The sequence below is a fragment of the Delphinus delphis genome, chromosome 19, assembly GCF_949987515.2.
Source record: "Delphinus delphis chromosome 19, mDelDel1.2, whole genome shotgun sequence".
Lineage (NCBI taxonomy): Eukaryota > Metazoa > Chordata > Mammalia > Artiodactyla > Delphinidae > Delphinus > Delphinus delphis.
In genome coordinates, this window is record NC_082701.1 from 57,791,992 (window position 1) to 57,812,742 (window position 20,751).

At 52.6% G+C, this 20,751-nt stretch overlaps 1 long non-coding RNA gene across 1 annotated transcript; it reads left to right on the plus strand.

The window, feature by feature from the left end:
- The first annotated feature begins 3,670 nt into the window (after positions 1-3,670).
- On the plus strand, positions 3,671-19,996 carry LOC132415083 (uncharacterized). Its single transcript, XR_009517086.1, has 5 exons — positions 3,671-3,732; positions 4,314-4,506; positions 6,687-6,805; positions 10,374-10,439; positions 19,916-19,996. It is a non-coding gene; the product is annotated as an uncharacterized lncRNA (long non-coding RNA).
- The last annotated feature ends 755 nt before the right edge of the window (positions 19,997-20,751 follow it).

Genomic DNA, 20,751 nt, shown 5'->3' on the forward strand with positions numbered 1-20,751 from the left:
GAGGCTGGGAGCTGCCGGCAGCACGGACCCACGCAGAGCAGGCCGCCCGGCGGAGCCTCCGGCTCCCCTTGCACAGAGGGCCTCGCTCGGCCGGTTGTGAACGTGCTGTCCTTTCTGAACAGCCTCCTGGCGTGGATCTGAGCGGAGGCTGCAGCAGCGGTGGCCGAGCCCTGGGGCTTCCCCTCGCCCTCCTGCTCCCAGGCTGTCCTGTCTCTGAGGGTTTGCTCGCTGCAGGCTGTTCTCCGTTTCCTTGGGTGCAGCTGTCTTGGTCTCGGACTCCTGTGCAGAGCGGTGCGTCCTTGGGCACTCTCCATCCCTAACCTCTCCACACCTGTCTGCGTCCGGCTCGGAGCTGGTCAGTGGTGGTGAGAACGGAATGAGTTACTGGGCGTGAGGTTGTTTGAACAGCCCCAGCCGTGGGCGGTGGGCAGCCTGCAGCTCCTCTCTGTTAGGCTTGGTTTGGGGCGAGGCCCAGTTTCAGGCTCTGTCTGGACACCTTCTGAAAGGACCAGCCCCGCCGCCGTGGCCGAGCCCTGGGCACCTGCTTGCAGACGTCCTTCCCCTGTGGATTGATCTGACCCTTGTAGTTCAAGGTTTGTGGCAATCTTATATTTATTACTTCATTAGATCTTCGTACCAACCCTCAATGGCCTCATTTCACAGATGGAAAAGGCAGGCCTGGCAAATAATTTCCAAAGAGAAAAAAGCCAGGGCTGGGGTTTGGCCAGCCAGGCTGCTGGGCAGGGCCTGGGCCCACGAGCTGCTCATCCCACACACGCGCCTGGAGCCCCGGCCCTGCTCACCCCTCGGCCTTCCAGCCTCTCCTTTCTGCTGATGCACTTTTATGCTTCTCGGTGCGCAGGTGTCTCTGGCTGGACTCCCCCGGCCAAGCGGCAGGCAGCAAGTTTTGAGAAGCAGGTGAGGTTAGCAGACCTGCCACCCCCTTGGGGGCTGGGGCAGGAGCCCAAGAGCAGAAGCTTTGAAACCACCCTCAGAATCCCCAGGGGAAGGGCTTCAGGGACACACGGACAAATGGACACTTTGCAGGTTCCCTGCTTGTTTGTTTATTTGTACGAGAGCCGCTGAGGTAGACCAGCAGGGATTCGGCCCGTCCTGGGTGGGAGGGACCTCAACCCCAGGTTTGCCAAGGGGACCCTTGCAGGCCCTGGCGTCCTAAGACCGGCTCTTTTGCTGATGGCAGCACGTAGGGGCCCTCTCCCGGGGACGTAAGCCAGCGCCCTCCCCTCGGTCCCTCAACAGGAGATGGCACGTGGATCCCTGTCTTCGTCTTGAAGCACTGAGGCCCACCCAGCTGCCCCTTCTCCCACCTTCTGCCCTTGGGCCCCACCCCTGCTGCAGGGTGAGGTCGGGGAGGGAGATGGTGGGCCGGGCAGGGGCAGGTCACAGGTGCCTTTGCCCAGAGTGTCGTCTGGGCGACAACAGGACTTCTGCCTGGCACACCGAGCTGCGGCCAGGGGCTCTGATGGGGGCCCAACGGGCCTGCCTCTGTTCCAGCTGGAGGGTTTCTGTGAAGATGGTGGGTGAGCGGGCTGTGTGCTGAGAATGAACCACAGGGCGGGCGGCTGATCTGGGGATCCTCGCGAGGGCAGGGTGCCTTCCACGGAGGGGAGGGTCTGTGAGGTGATGAGGATGCTGGTCCAGCGGGATGACAAGTTCTCCTTCCCTGTCGGGAGTGTCTGTCGTGGGGGGTGGCGATGCTGATGTTTCACTCTGAGCTTGTTAATTTTGTAATTCTTTAACAAGGTGATTTCGGTCCAGGAAGAACTCTAAAACTCAGGTCATCAGCTAGGAAAGGTATTGGCAGTAAACACAACAGATGAGGGGAGTTAAGGTGGGGGAAATGCTGGGAGAAAATAAGGAAATTCCCCCCCCAGAGCCCTCCCCCTGCCCCCCCCCTTCAGTCTGAAGGCTTCTTGGAGCAGCAGAGTAAAAAGCCCCCTGGCACAGACGGGCCGAGGGTCCCAGTCTCTGGGCTCACAATAGGGGGGCGGATCTAAGCCCCGGGAGGTGGGTGCAGGGTGGTGAGCGAGGCTGAGGCTGGGGGCCCTTCAGCAGTCACAGGCTGGTTCCTCAGCACGTCGGGATTTTGGAGACGTGAACGCTCCTTTCCACTGAGAAAGTGCTAAAACAACAACGCTTAGACAAGTTGGTGCGGAGCACACATCAACATTTATTCAGTCGCCGTCAGAGGAGCCAGCATGTGACAAAAGCGTGTCAGTTCAGAAAGGATATGAAACCTGGGGGGGATTCTCGGGAAACAGATGCCTGTTACATAAGCGGCTTGTTTACTCGTGAGGATCCCAGCTTCCTTCCACACGGTCATCTGTTCGTCTGTAGCGTCGTGTCAGAGGAAATCGGACAGGACGCCCAGGGCACCACGCGGTGCCCACTTTCTCCGTTCAGGGCCCTACGGCGGCACCTTTGGCAGCTCCTGGGCTCTGCGGTCGTGCCACGGAAAGTAGCCGGGGCCAATACGATGCACCTGAAATTTGAGTTTCTTGTAACTTTCACGTGTCACAAAATAGCCTTTTCTTTTCCAATCCACTTAAAATGTAAGAACCATTCTTAATCTCTAGGCTGTGGACCGGACCTGGCCTGCAGGCCGTCGCATGTGGCCCCGGCGCACAGATGCACCACGGAAGAGCCGGGCATCGAAGCGCACGCGGCGGCGGACACAGGTCACCAGGGATACGTGCTGCTCGCCCTGCTGGGGTCAGCTAGCACGGATGTGGACAGTGTTCCCGGGTCAGCAGCACCTCCCCAGCGACGGTTCTGCTCTTAGACGTTTCATCAAATGGCTAGTAAACGCACGGAATGCAAAATCTGTACAATTCTTAGTTTTGGAACATTTTGGGGAGCACATGTTTTTTCTGCTTCTTTGACAAACGAGGTACTTCTCACTCTTGCTGTGTGGCCTTGGGCAGGTCCCCTCGCCCTCCTGGGCCTCCATTTTCCGTCCTTTGAAGATCAGAGTAGTACCTTCTCACACAATTCTTGTGGGGAAAATGCCCTTTGCACAGTGACGGGCACTTGAGGGCCTGAGGAAAACCTAAGCACAGGAGCTCACAGGGTCCCCAGGTGCCCACTTGACCCTGACCCCCAGAAGCCCAGCTCCCTTCTGATGGAAGCAGGGAGGTGAGTCCTATACCCACTTCCTCCAGGAAAACTGCCCCAAGGAGCCCCCCAGACCCCTCCTGGGGCTGGTGAGACCAGCCTTTCCCTTGAGAGTGGGTGGGGCATCGGGCCCCAGAGGAGAGACAGAGGGACCCTGGGGGAAAGGCTGCCCTTGGTCTCCCTCTGACTTCTTCCCCCAGGGGCCTTCACGCTCTTGTGTTGAGGGCGGCCCTGGAGGGTCTTTCGTGGGCGAGAAGAGCCAGGCCTCCAGCCAACCAGGGTAGAGAAGGAAAAATCCCAAGTTTCTCTATGATTGGATTCAGGGTGAGTACCTGGAACGCACACAGGGAAGAGGGGTTTGGTGTGAGGCAGGGTCTAGGGAAGGCATCTCCTCCTCTGTGAGATGTTTCCTAGGCCAGAATCTGATGGATACATTTCAAGGAACTGTAATGTTTGACTTCAAATTTGGTCTTTTCTCCAGCTTTCTTTGTTATTCAAAACTGTTAAGCACCTGCTGTGCTGGAGGTACAGCATCGAGAGAGAGGCTTGGCTGCCCTCACGGGGTGTACACTTCAGACAAGACTGATAAACACACAGGTATGATGAATGCCGCAAAAGAGAGGTGGACGATGTTATTGCTCGTGGGGGGGCTTGTGGCAGGGGTGATGGGACCAAAGTCAGGAAAAAATGAGTGGCCGCTGACCAGGTTAATGAAGGAGGGGAGGATGTTCTAAGAGCGGGGGACTAGCATGTGCAAAGGCCCCGTGGCAGGGGGAGCCTGCAACAGCAAAGGCACCGAAGACACGGCAGTCATTCTCTGTCCCAGCACCGTTTGCTTTTTGCAGCCCAGTAACCAGTTTCTGAAATTACCCTGTTTCTATTTTTACTTGTTACTCTACTCACCTCACTAAAATGTCAGCTCTCTCAAGCAGGAATCTGTCTTGTTCATAGTGTCCATAGCTCCTAGGACAGTGCCTGGCAAAGAGCAGGTGCTCAACAAATATTGGTGGAAAATGACAGTGACATTGATGATGGTGGTGGTGGTGATGATGGTCATGGTGATGGTGACAATGATGGTGGTGATGGTGATGCTGGTGGTGACGATAGTGCTGGTGGTGGTGATGGTGATGGTGGTGACAATGGTGGTGGTGATGATAGTGGTGATGTCCGCATTCCAGGCAGACGCTGTGTGCAGTCCTGTGCCATTGCACTTCCAAGAATCTCACGTGTGTGAACTTGTGTGAACCTCGCAGCCACCTTTGAGAGATGGAAGTAACTTGCTGAATCTCACAGTGGTCGGTGCCTGCGTCAGGATTCATCTCAGGCAGGCTCCCCCAAGCTCACGCCCTGCCGCACCGCCGCAAGATGCAGGTATAGCAACGACTCTGCTTGCGCTCAGAGACTCTTCTGCGCGTGTCTGTGCACGTGTGAGTGCGTCCATCCCATGATGGACACAGGCGCTCGGCAACAGCCCTGCCTGACCAAAGGTCGGCGTGTGGGGACAAAGTGAGCGGCGAGGAAGGCTGGGGGAGGCCCTCTAGCAGCCGTAAGAAGGTTCGAAGCAGAGGGGGTGGCCCGATTGAACTGGTGGGTTGGAGAAAAGATGGAAGGCGGCATAAATGGCTGCAGGGACATCCACTGAAACATAGAGGAGGAAATGCCTGCTTTGAAGAGGTAGGGAGCAGTGAAAACCCACAGGACTTGGAGAGGAATAAGATGTGGGTGGATCGGGTGGGGTTCTCCGTTGCTAGACATCGTATATGAGCTCACGTTTGCTGTGTAACAAAACCCCTCCAAAGACAGTGGCTTAACACAGTGAACACATATTATTTCTCATAATTCTGTGGTCCAGTTGGGTGGCTCTGCTCTGGCTCAGCGTGGCTGGTGCTCAGTGGCCTGAGGTGGCTCACCTGTGCTTGTGGGTTTGCTTGACGTTCTGCCGTCGACTGCCGGCCCAGCCCTGTTCAGAGGACAAGCCCCAGGCGCTCGCCCCTCAGCCCTGTGGAGTCAGATCTCCCAGTGTCCCGTGGACCGAGTCCAGGTTCAAGGTGGGGAAGCACGGCAACGACCTACCACGAAACCCTTTGCTCACCCGGGAGGGGGGGCGGGGGGAGGAATCCCTGTGGCCATTTTTGCAGCCTGCCACGAATGGAAAGGACTCTCTGGCTGATTTAAGCAGAACGGAATTGGTGAAAAATGACTATTTGTAAAAAGAGTTTTGTGGCAGCCTGGGAACAAAATCAGAAATCAGGCACAGGACGTGCAGGACAGGTGTCGCTGCGCTGCTGTGACCCTGTGTCCGTGCTGCTCCGGGGGGTTGATCCTGCAGCAACCCTGCCTGGTGTCAGAGAGGAGAACACACACACAGACACACACGTACACACCCAAACACGTACACGTGTACACACACACACACACACACACACACACACACACACACACACACACACACGACCACCTCGCTTCTCCTGGGTCACACGCAAGACCCCGTTTGCAAGGTGGGCAGAGCTTGTGCACAGCCATTGCCTTTGCGTGGAGAGGAGAGGTCCAGGGTAAGGGTCTATGCAGACATGTGGGTGGTGGTGAAGGCTGTGGGGGGTTGCCGGGGCCTAGAAGGGAGACCGGGAAATCAGACATGCGGAGGTCTAGGAGTGGCCCGAGCGGATGACCTCGGAGTGGGCGCACAGCGTTGCGTTTCATGCCAGTGGCCACCAGGGGGAGCGCCGAACAAACCAGGTCGTGGAAGACTTGTCCAGTGGTCGCCCAACCTCTGTCCAGAGACCCCAGTGCTTGTGCCACGAGCCACAAGCAGCGGCCCTGGGGCCTGCCCTGCAGCAGCCCGGCCTCCAGGCTGGCCCCCACGTGGTCCGCAGCAGCCCGCAGCCCGGGTGGCGTGGTCACCAGCACAGCACTCGTCCTCCTGTGGCCTCCCCTTCCCCGTCTCACGCCCCTGAGCTCGCACTCCCGGTGAGGTCCTGCCCAGGAGCCTTTATCTCGGCCCTGCCTTTTCGGGGCCTGAGGCCAAGACTGTGCTTCAGGCCCCTCCCCACCCCTACACCGCAGATGGAAGGCCGAGGGCTGCTGGCACCAAGGAGCCTAGGGGGACTTTTATGTGTATCTTCTGACCGGGGGCCATCGTGGATGGTGTCTGAGACCTGAGAACCCAGGTGGCCAAGAGGTCGCACCTAGCCAGCGGCTCTCAAGCGCTTTGCGGTGTTTGTAGAGGATGTGAGGGGGGTGTCGAGAGGAGAGATGTGGGCTGGGGTCTTGGCCAGGCTGGTGTAAGGGGACCTTGGCAGAAAACTGGAGACACCATCAGAGGCTAAGGGCAGGGGGAGGGCACAGCCGTCTGCCTGAGGGGTGGAGTCTCCTACATCCTGGGGGTGGAGGGGTCGGGGGCTCCCCCAAATCCACCCCTCGAGGGAAGGGGAGAACTCTGGACCCCGCTGTGTGGGAGGAACCCTCCCTCAGACCCGCAGGCAGGGAGGCTTCCCTACGCCTCGCCTGCGCGGCACTGAGAAGGGCTGACAACGTGCCAGTCTGTCTCCCAGGCCTGGCCCGGTGGAGCCCAGATGCACAGCTTCCCTGCCGTGGGACCCACTCCTCTCTCAGCATTCCAGGAAGTGACAGGACCTGCTCCCTGTGGAAGGCCCTTCTCCTTTTTATATTCGTAAGTACTTTGTGTTCATTGCAGAAACCTTTACAAAGGCAGATAAATGAAAAGAACAAACCTCCCATCATCCCAGAGATTATATTAACATTTTAATTCATCTGCCCACATGATTTCCCGTGCAAACAAAATCTTCTGTAAAAATTGAATTGTGGGGACTTTCCTGGCAGTCCAGTGGTTAAGACTCTGTGCTTCCACTGTTGGGCGCCTGCGTTTGATCCCTGGTCAGGGAACTAAGATCCCACATGCATGCTGCAACTAAGAGTTTGCATGCCGTGACTAAGAGTTTGCATGCCACGACTAAGAGTTTGCATGCCACAACGAAGGAACCCACATGCCACAACTAAGGAGCCGGTGAGCTGCAACTAAGGAGCGCACATGCCACAACTAAGACCCGGCACAACCAAATAAATAAATTAAAAAAAAAAAAGTACTTCCTACACCTACCCAGGGTAATACTTTAAAAAAAAGAATAGAATTATACAAAATATACTATTTTAAAACTTGTGTTCCTTATGTATGAACATATTATGAACATCTGCCCTTTTTACAGACCTGCAGCTGTTTCTTGAATGGCTGCGCCTTCATTTGTTTAACCGGTCCTGACCTGTCGGGCCTGCGGGCTGCTCCAATCCTGTGCTGTTCACCAGTGATGCCCCAGTGAGGCTGCTAGTACCTAATGGTTCCCTCACTTCTTTGGTCTCATAGATAAATTGCTCTGCTGAAGCTGCGCCCGAATCCATTGCCTCTCTCCCGCTCTGTTCAAGCCCGTGGCTTCCAGGATTCAATCCTGTTTTCCCTTCTTTGGCTCTCAGTTTCACCCCGCAGGGGAGCCCATGTCTACGATGGGGCTCTGACCCAGCAACACTCCCATGACCACTGGACACTTAGCACAGACACCTCGAAAGCTACATTTTTCTTCTTTTGGGCAGAGAAAATACTCTGTGTAATATGATCATGATAGATACAGCTCATGATACATCTGTCTAGACCCACAGAATATAGAAGACCAGGGGTGAGCCTCATGTCAACTCTGGGCTCTGGGTGGGGATGACCTGTCCGTGCCGCTTCATCAGTGGTAACAGATGTACCCTGTGGTGGGGTGTTGATGGTGGGGAAGCTGTGCATGCAGAGGGGCAGGGCGTGCACAGGAGCTCCCTGTGTCTCCCCCCCAGTTTTGCTGTGCCTAAAACTGCTCTAAAAAATAGTCTTAACTTTAAACAATGAAATAGGCATGCAAAAATATACGAAAATACTTAACACCTGTGTTCCCTCCACCCAGCTTTAGAAATTACATACCTAGAAAGCCCTTGGTGCATTCTCCGCCCGCCCCCCCCCCCCCCCCCACCCGCTATCTATTCCTCTCCCTGCCCCAAAGGTAACTGCTGTCCTGATTCGGCTTTGTCATCCTCCACCCATGTCTCAGCAAGTCTAGCCTTGCTCACTTAAAGCCGGAGCTGGTTCACACCTGGACAAGTGCTGGGGCCACTTCCCCTGACCCACTGCACAGGGCCTCCACCCAGCTCTCCGAGAGTCTCTGCCGGCTCTGTCCCTGCAGGGTGGGGTCTCTGTGAGGGCGAGGGTCGCCTCTGCCCTTTGTCCACCGCGGCTCCCGCCCCAGTACCCGGGGCAGGGGGCTCAGTAGAGGGTGGGGTGTCCATGCATCTGCTACGTTACTGGGTCCATGTGGATGGGATTTTTTTTTTTTTCAGTATTTAACTATATTTTCTGATTAAAATAGAAAAAAAAGGGGGCGGAGAGTAAGGGCAACGGAAATTACACTGTGCTGATACAGAGACTTTAAATTCTAGTCAGAGTTAAGGTCCATGTTAAAGGTCAACTGATGGTTCCAAGGAAATAACATGGAGTCTGGTTGAGACATACATGAGCTGAGTGTCATCATTAGCCGCAATAATGGAGGAAAACAGCTCTCAGCGAAATTGGAGTCCACACCTGTCAGGCACGGGTAGGGAGAAGTCTGCAGAAATGGGTTCTCTCCATGCCCCCGTGACAAAGAAGGCTCCTGGTTTGATGGGAAGAGTAGCTCTAGTTCCCAGATGGTGTCCACAGCTCAGAGCCGAGTCTAGCAGTGGAACTGAGCGGAGCACGTAGGCACACACACAACGTAAAATTGACCATCTTCATCATTTTTAAGTGCACGATTCAGTGTCATTAAGTTTATTCGCATTGTTGTGCGTCCATCGCCACCATCATCTCCAGAACCTTCTCATCTTCCCAAACTGAAACTCTGTCCCCATTACACCCTCACTCTACACCCTCCCCCAGCCCCTGGCACCCCCCCACATCCCACCCTCTGTCTCTGTGGATTTGATGACCTCATACACGTGGAGCCATACAGTGCCCGTCCTTCTGTGACTGGCTGTTTCACTCAGCGCAATGCCCTCCGTGTTCATCCTGTTGGAGCAGGTGTAAGAATTTCCTCCCCTCCCCCTTATTTTTTTAAATATTTATTTATTTATTTACTTTTGGCCGTGTTGGGTCTTTGTTGCTGCACGCGGGCTTTCTCTAGTTGCGGCGAGCGGAGGCTGCTTGTTGCGGAGCACGGGCTCTAGGCGCGTGGGCTTCAGTAGTTGCGGCACATGGGCTTAGTGGCTCCGCAGCATGTGGGAATCTTCCCGGACCAGGCCTCGAACTCGTGTCCCCTGCATTGGCAGGAGGATTCTTAACCACTTCGCCACCAGGGAAGTACACCCCCTTTTTCTTTTTTAAATTTATTTATTTGGTTGCACCGGCTTGCAGAATGCGGGCTCCTTAGTTGCAGCTCACGGGCTCCTTAGTTGTGACATGAGGACTCTTAGTTGCGGCATGCATGCAGGATCTAGTTCCCCGACCAGGGATTGAACCTCGGGCCCCCTGCATTGGGAGTGCTGAGTCTTATCCGATAGACCACCAGGGCAGTCCCCAGGATTTCCTCCCTTTTTCAAGGCTGGATGATGCTCTGCTGTAGTTAGCTGTGCAGATGGTTTTGACCGGGCCGTGTTCCCTGTAGCGGCTCTGCGGTCCCAAGAGTGGCTGCCGACCCCTCCCCAGCATCACCAGTATGGACTCAGGGGAGACCGGCATGTGTGCCAGTGTGGGAATGGCCAGCTCTCCAGCCACGCCCTAGGGCCTGAAACGCCCCCTCCCCTTGGGCTCTGTCTGTCCTTCCTTGGGGCACTCTGGCCCTTCGCCCCGTGGAGACCTCGCTCCAGGTGAGGGAGAGAACTGCTTCCAGCATCTCTCTGCCATGGAGACGGGGAACTAGAAAGTGCAGCAATTTTAAGAGTCAAGGAAGTCGTGCACCTGAGGGGGGCCTGTGGCCTTTTCCTTTCCCCCCCAACACTCCCCCAAAGGTGGAGTCCCCACCTCTCCAAGCCAACCGAGGGGGGCTCCGAGAGTCACCGAGAGAGATCGGGGTGCCTGCAGAAGGGACATCTCCTCACCCAGGGGGCTTGCTGAGCTACCCTCTGTGTCATCCGAGATGATGGAGCTGGAAAAGAGAGCCAGAGAGAGACAGCCAGGCAGAGGGGGCCCCATTTGCACAAGAGGATGTGTGATTTTCCTCCAGCTGACAGCACTCCAAGGAGGCACGCCCGTGGACCATCTCGCTGATACCAGGGGAGCTGCCAGCCAGGTGAGGGGACCCGAGGAAGGTGCCCTGGAGGGTGGGGCTGGAACTGAGGGTGCGGGGAAATCTCTCCTTTCCCGGGACCTGTGTGGTGGGCAGGAGCTGCGGGACCCCTGGGAGTCCCCAGAGGCCGTGGGGAGCGCCAGGTAAGCAGAAGGACACTGCCCTGGTCCCTTCTCCTGTCAGCCCCCGCACCAGGGCCACGGAGCCTTGGGGGACAGAGCCTCGGGGGACAAGGCGGGATGAGACCTGTCCCCTTCCTGGGGCCACAGACTGGAGCTGAGCTGGCGGAGGCTGTGCGCTGGGACCGAAGTGCTAACTTAGTCTGGACGGAGCTTTGGGCACGGGAATTGACCAGGAAGTGATGGAGCCGCTCCCAGTGTTTGAAGGGACAGAAAGATTTGAGGAGGCACAGCTGGAAGCAGGAATTGAAAACACATTAAAAAGCCGTTTCAGGGGCTTCCCTGGCGGCAGAGCTTTCAGATGAGCAGGGAAAGGGAGGAACCGTGAGCATCAGAGAGGAGAGAGCGACGTGAAGAGTGGACACAAAGGTAATGGGAAGAATGCGATGGAAGGTCCCAGTCCTTCTAGTAAAACAGAGAGACGGTCAGAGGGCGTCTAAGACAAACCCTCCCTCTGTCATTTATGAGAAATGCATGTAAAGCCGCAGGCTAAAGAAGGGCTGGAGGGACTTAGGTGCTCAGACCCGTGCAAACAAAAATAAGGCAGGACCACCCAAATTAACATCAGATAAGGTGGCCTTTAAGATCACAACAGAGGAAGAAGAAAAGCAAAAATTATAAAGGGGATCAAACAGTCATAAACTTGTATGAACAAAGCAAAATGTGGTTAAACACACAGAGCAGAAGTATCAGAATTGCAAGGACAGCTGGGTAATACACCCAGGAAAAGTCGGTACGTTTGATTCAATAGGTGGAGGTTTTTACATCTATGAACAGAAATAATACATCTCATTCGTATGTCCCTGGAACGGCTACAGAAATTATCTATTTGACCACAAAGAAGACCTGAACCAATAGAGAAAAGGAGAGAAGAAGGCCATATTTTTATCATAATCTGAGAAAACTGGCAGTAAATAATAAAGGTGTGACGAATATAATGTTAACTACTTTGATATTAGGAAACACACTTACAAAAAACACTTAAAGAGGCCATCAAGAGGGAAATTAAAAATTATTGGAAAGTGGTGAAAGTAAGAATGTTACATTCTCAAAACTCCAGGACACGGCAAAACCGTATATTCAGTGGGAAATAAAGACAAAGGCCATCAGTATTAAAATAGGAAAACAAAAGTCAAAGGACCTACTTACCCAGTTTAAGTACAAAAAGAAAGTAGGAAGATGGAATTGATGAAGAAGAACAGAAATGAATCAGAAACCTAGCTTCACGCTTCTCTTAGAAGATAAGTGCGGCCTGGTCTTTGCAAACACCCGTGAGCAGAAGAACCCGAGCTCACCCTGACTTGCACTTTCTTTGTGAAAGAAAAATGAGATACAGAAACACACAAGGTTAAGGTTCAGAAAGGAGACATAATGACAGGGTCAGGAGATTAAAGCATTTTAAGGAAACTATTCAACACTACAGCAAAAATTCAAAAACCTGGAGGAAATGGGGAAGCCCAAGGGTGTGAGCCTTCGATGGGGGATCAAGGAATCGATGCCAGGTGAGGCCTAGCTCTGTCACTTAGCAGCTGTGTGACCTTAGGCCAATTACTTAGCCTCTCTGTGCTTCCGTTTCCTATCTATAAAATGGACATCATAATAGTTCCTACCTCTTTGCAGTTGTGAGGATTAAATGAGCTCATATAGGGGACGTCCGCATTATTGATAAAATAGTCTCTTGATGGGCTCAGAGTAAATAATAATACAAATCTTACGAGAATGTCCCGAGAATTAGATGAACCACATAGGACAGGAGAGAGAACCCTCCTCATTCAAACTAAAACAGAAGAGTTCTCGCTGGCTATACTAAAACTCACGTGTAGCAAAAGGCACCATAAATCCAGTCCACGTACAAGTGACGGATCAAGGAGAGCACTAGTGACTCAGCAGCTGTAACAGCAAGAGCTCTTAAACTCTGACAAGGAAAACACAGAAGAGAAGTGGGGCGAAGGCCTGTGGCCGGCACAGGTGTGACAATGCACCAGCCCACCCGCCGGGGTCAGGGAACAGCCGAGAAGTGGCAAGAACGCAGGGCACTGGCTGCCTGACTGGACCAGAGCCCGGACAGCCTGCTGGCCTCCAGGGACCGCCTTGCAGAAATCCATCGGGCAACACGCACGAAATCAAAAATGCCAACATTCCTGGGATTCTGTTACAGAGAAATAAAAACACCCGTAAGTTCAAGGAGGCTTATGGAGCATCGGTCAAAAGCTGGAAGCCAGGTGGCTTCCCCTCAACAGGGAGCATTCTGGTCCTGTGCACATCAAACGTTGTTGATATTAATACTAAACAGCTGCGAGAGGGGACAGAGTGGATCCCGCGGTCTGAGGCAGCGGGGGATCAGAGCCCGTGTCTGATGAGCCCCTGTTTTAAAAGCAGCGACAGCCCCCAGTGTGTCATGTACATTTAACTTTATCGGATGTTACATAAGCATTGGGAAAAACACAGGGGGTGCACACTGGAATTTTACGGGGTGCTGACAGAGGGAGAGGCAAGCCAGTTATGTGTGAAAGGAAAGGGCGGCTCTAAAAACTAGTCATCACATTGTGCAGGTTCACGAAATTATGTTTGTGTGATCACCATGCAGAAATAAAACGGAGAGATTTTCACCCTTGTTAGAATAAATATCAGACTTGGTGTGCGATGGGGTGCACTCGTGTTTGTCAGGAATCGGGGTGCGGTTTCCCACGCTCGAGAAGCAGGAGTGCCAGGCGGCCCGGGCCTGCCCCCCAGCAGGCGGGGGCTCTGGGCGGGGTCGGACCAGGCGCCCAGCTCACCGTGACTTGCACTTTGCCGGGCCGCGCAACCCTGCCCACTCCAGCCCCGGGCTGCCCTTTGTTCCAACTCAGCCCTGGCTTCCTGGGGGCTTCCTGGGAGCCTGCACAGGGGAAGGTCAGGGTCGGGTGACAGTGGGGGACCTTTGCAGCATCCCTGGGGGAGCTTCCCTCTTCCTCCCACTGACTTCCCGGGATGCACACCTGCAGCTTCTCCGACCCAAGTCTCTGCCCTCAGGGCAGATAGAGGGGAAGGGACCCCCGGGGATCCTTCCTGCGTTTTCCCAGACATGCAGCCGGTCCGCTCTCCTTGCCGCTGTCCGGGGAGAAGCTCTCTAAACAGTATTTGAAATCCCAGTGTCCTCCAGTGGCTCAGCGCTGCACCCAGGAACCCAGGACGGCGGCGGGAGGGACCCCGAGGTCAGAGCTGCTGGGCGAAGCCGAGTCCAGCCTGCCCCACCCACGCTGTCCGCCTCGCTCCAACCAGGCCCCAGCAGTCAGCCCTCTAGGCCAGTGAGCCCCAGCACTGTGCCTCACCCGGAAGTTTATACGGGAAGTTTACATGGCGGGATCTCAGTGGGGAGGCGACACCCATGGTGCCAGGAGGGGGGCATCCACCAGGCGACAGCAGGGGAGCCGGTGCCGGACTGGGAAAGCAGTGGGGACGACGGGAGGAGGAAGGGCAGCCCGCCTGGAGGCTGAAGGGCTCCCGAGGCAAAGACCTAGTGCCCGTATGACATTAGGAAGACGAGCAGGTTAGCTTAGGTCAGTGGTGCAGCTCACTGAAGCTTACCTCTCTCCGTGGATGATTTTGGAAGGAATTTCACTTTCCAAAGTCCTTTCACGCATGTCGCCTCTTCAGGGTCCCACACAACTGCTCGTGATTCTGGCGCCCGTATTTTAACTGATGGGGAAACGGGGCCCCGGGAAGGTAAGCGTCTTTCCCAGGCCTCACAGCTGGGGACCCCTGAGCTAGCACTCGTTTACCCTGTGTGCTGCCTCCAGATGACATTTTAAAATAAAAATCTTACTTTTGAATTGTTTGGGATTTACAGAAAAATTGCCAAGACAGTGTGGAGAGTTCCTGGGTCGTCTGCACGTGGATTCCCTATTGCCGATATCTTGTTTGTTGTAGCTAGTGAACCGATGCTGGTGTGTGATTAACCGAAGCCCATGCTCTCTCCGGGTTTCTTTGATTTGTGCCGAATGTCCCTTTTCTGTCCCTGGATCCCATCCAGAGACCACCTTCCATTTACTGTCCCATCTCCTCAGGCTCCTCTGGGCTCAGACTTCCCTTGTTTTGGTGACCTTGATGGTTTTGAGGAGGGCTGTTCAGGTATTTTGTTGAACTTCCCTCAGTTTGGGCATGTCTGATGTTCATCTCATGGTTAGACTGGGGGTTTGGGTTTGGGGAAGCAGACCACAGAGTGGAAGCGCCGGTTTTTATCACGTGGTATCCAGGGGACATGGGGTCGCCATGACCTTGACCTTGACCACCCGCTGAGGTCGTGTTCATCAGCTTCTTCTGTGTAGAGTTACTCCCCTGACCAGTCCACCCTGGCCTCTTTGGAAAGAAGTCACTACACACATCCCACACGTAAGAAAAGAGGGTTACACTCCACCTCCTCCTGGGGGCGTGATCTACGTAAATGATTTTCAGTTCTCTGTAGGGGAGATTCCACATTTTCCTAATGCATTTTCCTATTTTCTCAGAGTGAGGGTACTGAATATGATATACATATTTTAATAGCTTCATTGAGATACAATTCAACACCATGTTATTCATTTTGGTGTACAACTCAATTTTTTTTAGTTTTTTGTGCAGACATCCCCACAACCTAATCATGAACACGTTTGTCCCCCTAAAAAAACCCTGTACCCATTAGCAGTCAATCCTCACCCTCTGCCCCCACCCCCTTTTCTCAGCCCCAGGCAGCCCCTAACCTACTTTCTGTCTCTATAAATTTGCCTTTACTGGACGTTTCATATGAATGGAATCAGTCGTACACTACGTAGTCCTATGTGTCTGGAGCATACTGTCCACAAGACTCATCCGTGGTGAGGCATGTATCCAAACTTCATTTCTTTTTACGGCGTAATAATGTTCCATTGTACAGATACACCACGTTTTGTTTATCCATTCATCAGTTAATGGACATTTAGGTTGTTTCCACTTTTTGGCTCCTATGAATCATGCTGCTGTGAACATTCATGTACAACTGTTTGTGTGGACACAGGTCTTCCTTTCTCTTGGGTGTAGACCTAGGAGTGGATTTGCTGGGTCATATGGTAGCTCTGTGTTTAACTCTTTGAGGAACTGCCTGTTTTCCAAAGTGGCTGCACCATTTTACATGCCCACCAGCCGTGTAGGAGAGTTTCAATTTCTCCACCTCCTCGCCAACACTTCTTATTGTCTCTGCCTTTTTTTTTTTTTTTTTAATGGCCATGCTAGTGGCTGGGAAGTGGTATCTCATTGTGTTTTTCTCTTTCATTTCCCTGATAACGAATGATGCCAAGCATCTTTTCATGTGTTTGTTGGCTGTTTGTATATCTTCTTTGGAAAAATGTCTGTTTGGATCCTTCACCCATTTTTAAATTGGGTTATTTGTCTAATACTGACAAACGATAAAAGTTGAGTTGTAATAGTTCTTTATATACTCTAAGTCCCTTATCAGATACATGATTTGCCAATCTTTTCTCCCAGTCTGTGGGTTTTGTTTTCACTTTCTTGCTGGTATAATTTGCAGCACAAATGCTTTGACATTTTTTTAAATTAATTAATTAATTAATTTTTGGCTATGTTGGGTCTTTGTTGCTGCACGTGGGCTTTCTCTAGTTGTGGCGAGCAGGGGCTGCTCTTCATTGCAGTTCGAGGGCTTCTCGTTGCAGTGGCTCCTCTTATTGCAGAGCACGGGCTCTAGGTGCACGGGCTTCGGTAGTTGTGGCTCGCGGGCTCTAGAGCGCAGGCTCAGTAGCTGTGGCGCACGGGCTTAGTTGCTCCGCGGCATGTGGGATCTTCCCGGACCAGGGCTCAAATCCGTGTCCCCTGCATTGGCAGGCGGATTCTTAACCACTGTGCCACCAGGGAAGCCCACGCTTTGATGTAGCCCAATTAGCTGTTTTTTTCTTTTGTCACTTGTGCTTTTGGTCTTGTTATCTAGGAAACCATTGCCTGACCCAAGGACATGCAGATTTACTCCTATGTTTTCTTGTGGAAGTTTTATAGTTTTAGCTCTTACATTTAGGTCGATGATCCATTTTGAGTTAATTTTTGTGTATGGTGTGAGGTAACGGTCCACGTTCATCTTTTTGCATGTGGATATTCCATCATCCCAGTGCCTTTTGTTGGAAAGACTGTTCTTTTTCCTCACTGAATTGTCTTGGCAGCCTTGTCAAAAGTCAGTTGGCCACACGTGTAAGGGTTTGTTTCTGGACTCTCAGCTCTATTCCATTGATCTGCTTGTCTGTTTTATGCCAGTATCATGATCTCTGCAGCGTTGTTATACTTTTGAAATTGAATCCTCCAGCTTTCTTCTTCTTTATCAAAATTGTTATGGCTCTTCTTGGTCCCTTGCATTTACACACGAATTTTAAGATCAGCTACTCCTGAAAAAAAAAAAAAAGGCCAGCTGGGATTTTAACAGGAATTGCATTGAATCTGTAAATCAATTTGGAGAGTGCTGTCACCTTAACAGTATTATGTCTTTCAATCCACAAACTTGTGATTTCTTTCCATTTATTTAGATCTTTAATTTTTTTCGACGATGTGTTGCAATTTTCAGTGTATAAGTCTTACACTTCTTTTGTTAAGTTTACATTTAAATTTACTTCTTCTTTCTGATGCTGTTGTAAATGGAATTGATCCTTCCAGTCGGCATCTTCCTCACTGTTCTTCACAGCTGTTCCTCCCCGTCGTCCTTCCTCTTTCCATCCATTCACTTAGCCTGAGGAACCAGATCCCCAGGTTGGTTGGAACCGTCTGCGTAATGATAATCAGAACGTTCAGAAGGAGGGCAGGAGGGCACCCCCGTGGGGAACGGGCATGGACTACGTCACTTCCTATTGGGGTTGCTTTGGCTGCACCTCACTTCCGGGGAGACGGCTTGCATTCGGTGAGTGAGCCTGGGCTTTGGTGGTTTCAAGGGCTTCTTCTGCCACCTGTGAGCAGTGAGAGCCTGGACCAACGTTCTTACAAGTCTCTGGTCCCCCTTATATAAAATGGGGAGAATAACACCCTCCCTGTGGAATTGTCACCAGAGGCCCCATGCGTTCAGTCACGGCACAAGTGACTGCTGCCTGAGTGCTGGCCGTGATGACCACAGGCAGCCCCAGATTTGTGATGCGTCCCTGGAATAATGCCTCACGTCACACCTGCTGTCACCTGATGACTTCACGTTTGCCACTACAAAGTTTTTATTCGTTCCTTAGAACAATTTCTCATAAGGTTTTATGCCATCACCCTAGTTCCTTGGCCACTTGAAACATGTAAACTGAATTCTGTGTCACAGGCCAATATAAAATCTCTCTCATATTCACATCATTACCATCAATCTTCCCAGCTTTATATAGTTACAAAATATAATTTTATAAATCCATATATATGTTTGTAACTTGTAGCAGATATTCAACAATAAATAATATGATTTTCTTATAGCAATTTCTTAAAGGAATAAAAACACCGAATAAAGGGAACTCCTCCCAGTAAACTGTTATCAGTAACTGGTGAGTCACTGGTTCCCCAACTTCACCTGGAGGCATCAGAATCACCTGGAGGACTTGTTACACCACCAATGGCTGGGCCTCATCCCAGAGTTTCTGATTTTGTCGAGCAGGTGGAGCCTGGGAATATGCATCTCCAACAGGTTCAATTACAATTTTATTTTTTCTTTTAGTTTTTTAACTTTTTATTTTATATTGGAGTATAGTTGATTAACAATGTTAGGACTTCCCTGGTGGTCCAGTGGTTAAGACTCCGCGTTTCCAATGCAGGGGGAGCGGGTTCGATCCCTGGTTGGAGAAGTAAGATCCCACATGCCACGCAGCACGGCCAAAAAATAAAATAAAATCACACCAGAAAAGAATTGTTCATTAAAATAAAGTTTCCAAATATTAAAAAACAAACAAAAAAACCCAATGTTGTGATAGTTTCAGGTGTACAGCAAAGTGATTCAGTCATATATATACATGTACCTATTCTTTTTCAAATTCTTTTCCCATTAGTTACGTTTTTAATAGCACCTTAATAACTGCGAAGACACACGACCTTGTTTCCTGCCTCTGTGCCTTTGCTTTTGCTGTTCCAAGCCTAAATACCTCCCATTCAGCTCAGACTCCGTTTCCCTCCCTCGGGACTCTCATCTGAGGCCCTGTAGCATCTTGTGCATATTCCAGCCACTATAGGGTTCATATTATTTTGAAACTTTCTGTTTATTCCGTCATTCACTTATTGAGCACCTACTATGTGCCAGACAGTGTTCTGGGTGCTGAGGATACAGCAGTGAACAAAGCAAATTCTATCTGGAGGGTGGCAGGTGACAAAATAAGTAGACAAATAGCATCTCAGAGGGTGATACATGGTCTGGAGAAAAATAACGTGGAGGAAGAGGAGGAAGCGTGATGATGAGGGCTGTACGGGAGGGGCATTCCAGGGGGAGGGAGGGGGGAGGGAAGAGCACCTCTGCAGGAGCCTGTAGGGAAGCAAGGCTGGTGGGTGAGGGTGGCAGGAAGTGCCCAGTGGGAGGAAGCCCAGAGTCCAGGTAGCAGGGGCGGTGTGAGAAGTGGCCAGATGTGTCTTCCACACAGGCCTCCATCCCCACTGAGCAGACGCCCAGCAAACATCTGTTATCCCAGAGTCCTCTCTGCCCAAGCATCTCTGGCTCCGTGGGTGACCGACCTCACCGGGGAGGTTCCTGGCAGTCGGTACTGGTCCGTGGCCCTCTTCTCTGCTGTTCAACAAGTGGGCAGACCCACGTATTGGTGGGGCCTCGTGTAGAAAGCCCCGGCCTGCGATTCTTCAGGCTTAGAGATCTCACCTTGATGGGGCGTCCTCGGGTAGCTGCGTGCACGCTCACTGTGACTGTGCCTCCCCCGCCCTTATGTAATCAGGGAGGTCAGGAGGACAGCCGCTGGTAATTGCACTTGGAAAATCTGGAAGCAGTCAGGTCAGGTTGAATCAATCAGCAGCCCCATGCCCGAGGCAAACACAGGGGCTCCTTTGGAAGATTGGACCCGGCCCCGCCCAAGCCTCCACAGACACATTCTTGCATTTCTGAGCAGAACAAAAGCAGACAACCCCAGGCCTAATCCCCCAAACTGGGAGCAGAGGGCCGGATTACTACACCCCACTTTTGAAAACTGTTTTGTTCTTGTTATGCAAACTTCCTGGGCAGGGACTCCAAGGGCCCAGGGGGCGGGGAGAAGGGTCCTTAAATGCATCCTCTCTAGGCTGATACCCATTCCTGGAGCTCCAGCCCCGGGACAGCCTGTGTCGAAGGTAACTCTCTTCCCCATTCTCTTCTCCTCCTAGAAATCTCTAGCTGCAGCCTGGCCAGGAGCGGCTCCACCTCTGTGGCTGGTCCTCCCCACACCCAGGAACATCTTCTGAGGATCCGCGGCTGGCTGCCCCAAGGGCCTGAAGCTCACGTCTGGCAGCTCTACCACCCCTGCCACAGGGAGGTAGAGGCCCCGGGGACCCTTGGAGCAGGGGGACCCAGGGGACGGTGGGTGAGAAGCCTTGATTCAGTAACCCAGAGGCAGCAGAGTCCTGTAGTTAAAGGCACGAGCGGCATGAGATAGAGACAGAAGCGGGTTCAAATCCTGACTTTGCTACTTGCTAACTGGGAGACCAAAGACAGAGCACTTATTGCACGTCTATTGGCCTCACTTTCCTCATCTGTAAAATGGACTCGTAATGGCTCCTTCTTGGTGGGCGCTCCTACAGAGCGAGGATTTTTGTGAGGATCAAAGGGGATGATGACACCTGGGAACAAAGTGGCACAGGTGAAGCAGGCGGGATGCAGGGGTGTGGGAAGAAGGATGGGTCCTGGGGGACTAATTCCAGCTGCTCCCACTGGGACATCAAGCGCAATGTTAGCTACTTCCCGGCGCCATTAATCTTTGTAATGACTGAGAAGCGACACTGCTATTAACGCTGCCCACAGAGGAAGCTCATTCCCAGAGACCATGTGGTTCTGAGTGCTGAGCTGGGGGCCAGCCCTCCCGGGCTCCCTCCCACCAGCTCTTCTGCCCTGAGCCGCCAGGCCTTGGTGGCCGATGGCCAGAGGCTGCTGCCCTGGTTTGCCCACACGAGGCTGGGGAGGGAAGCAGGACCTTCCTGCCGGGCTGTGTGGCTGGGGTCACAGG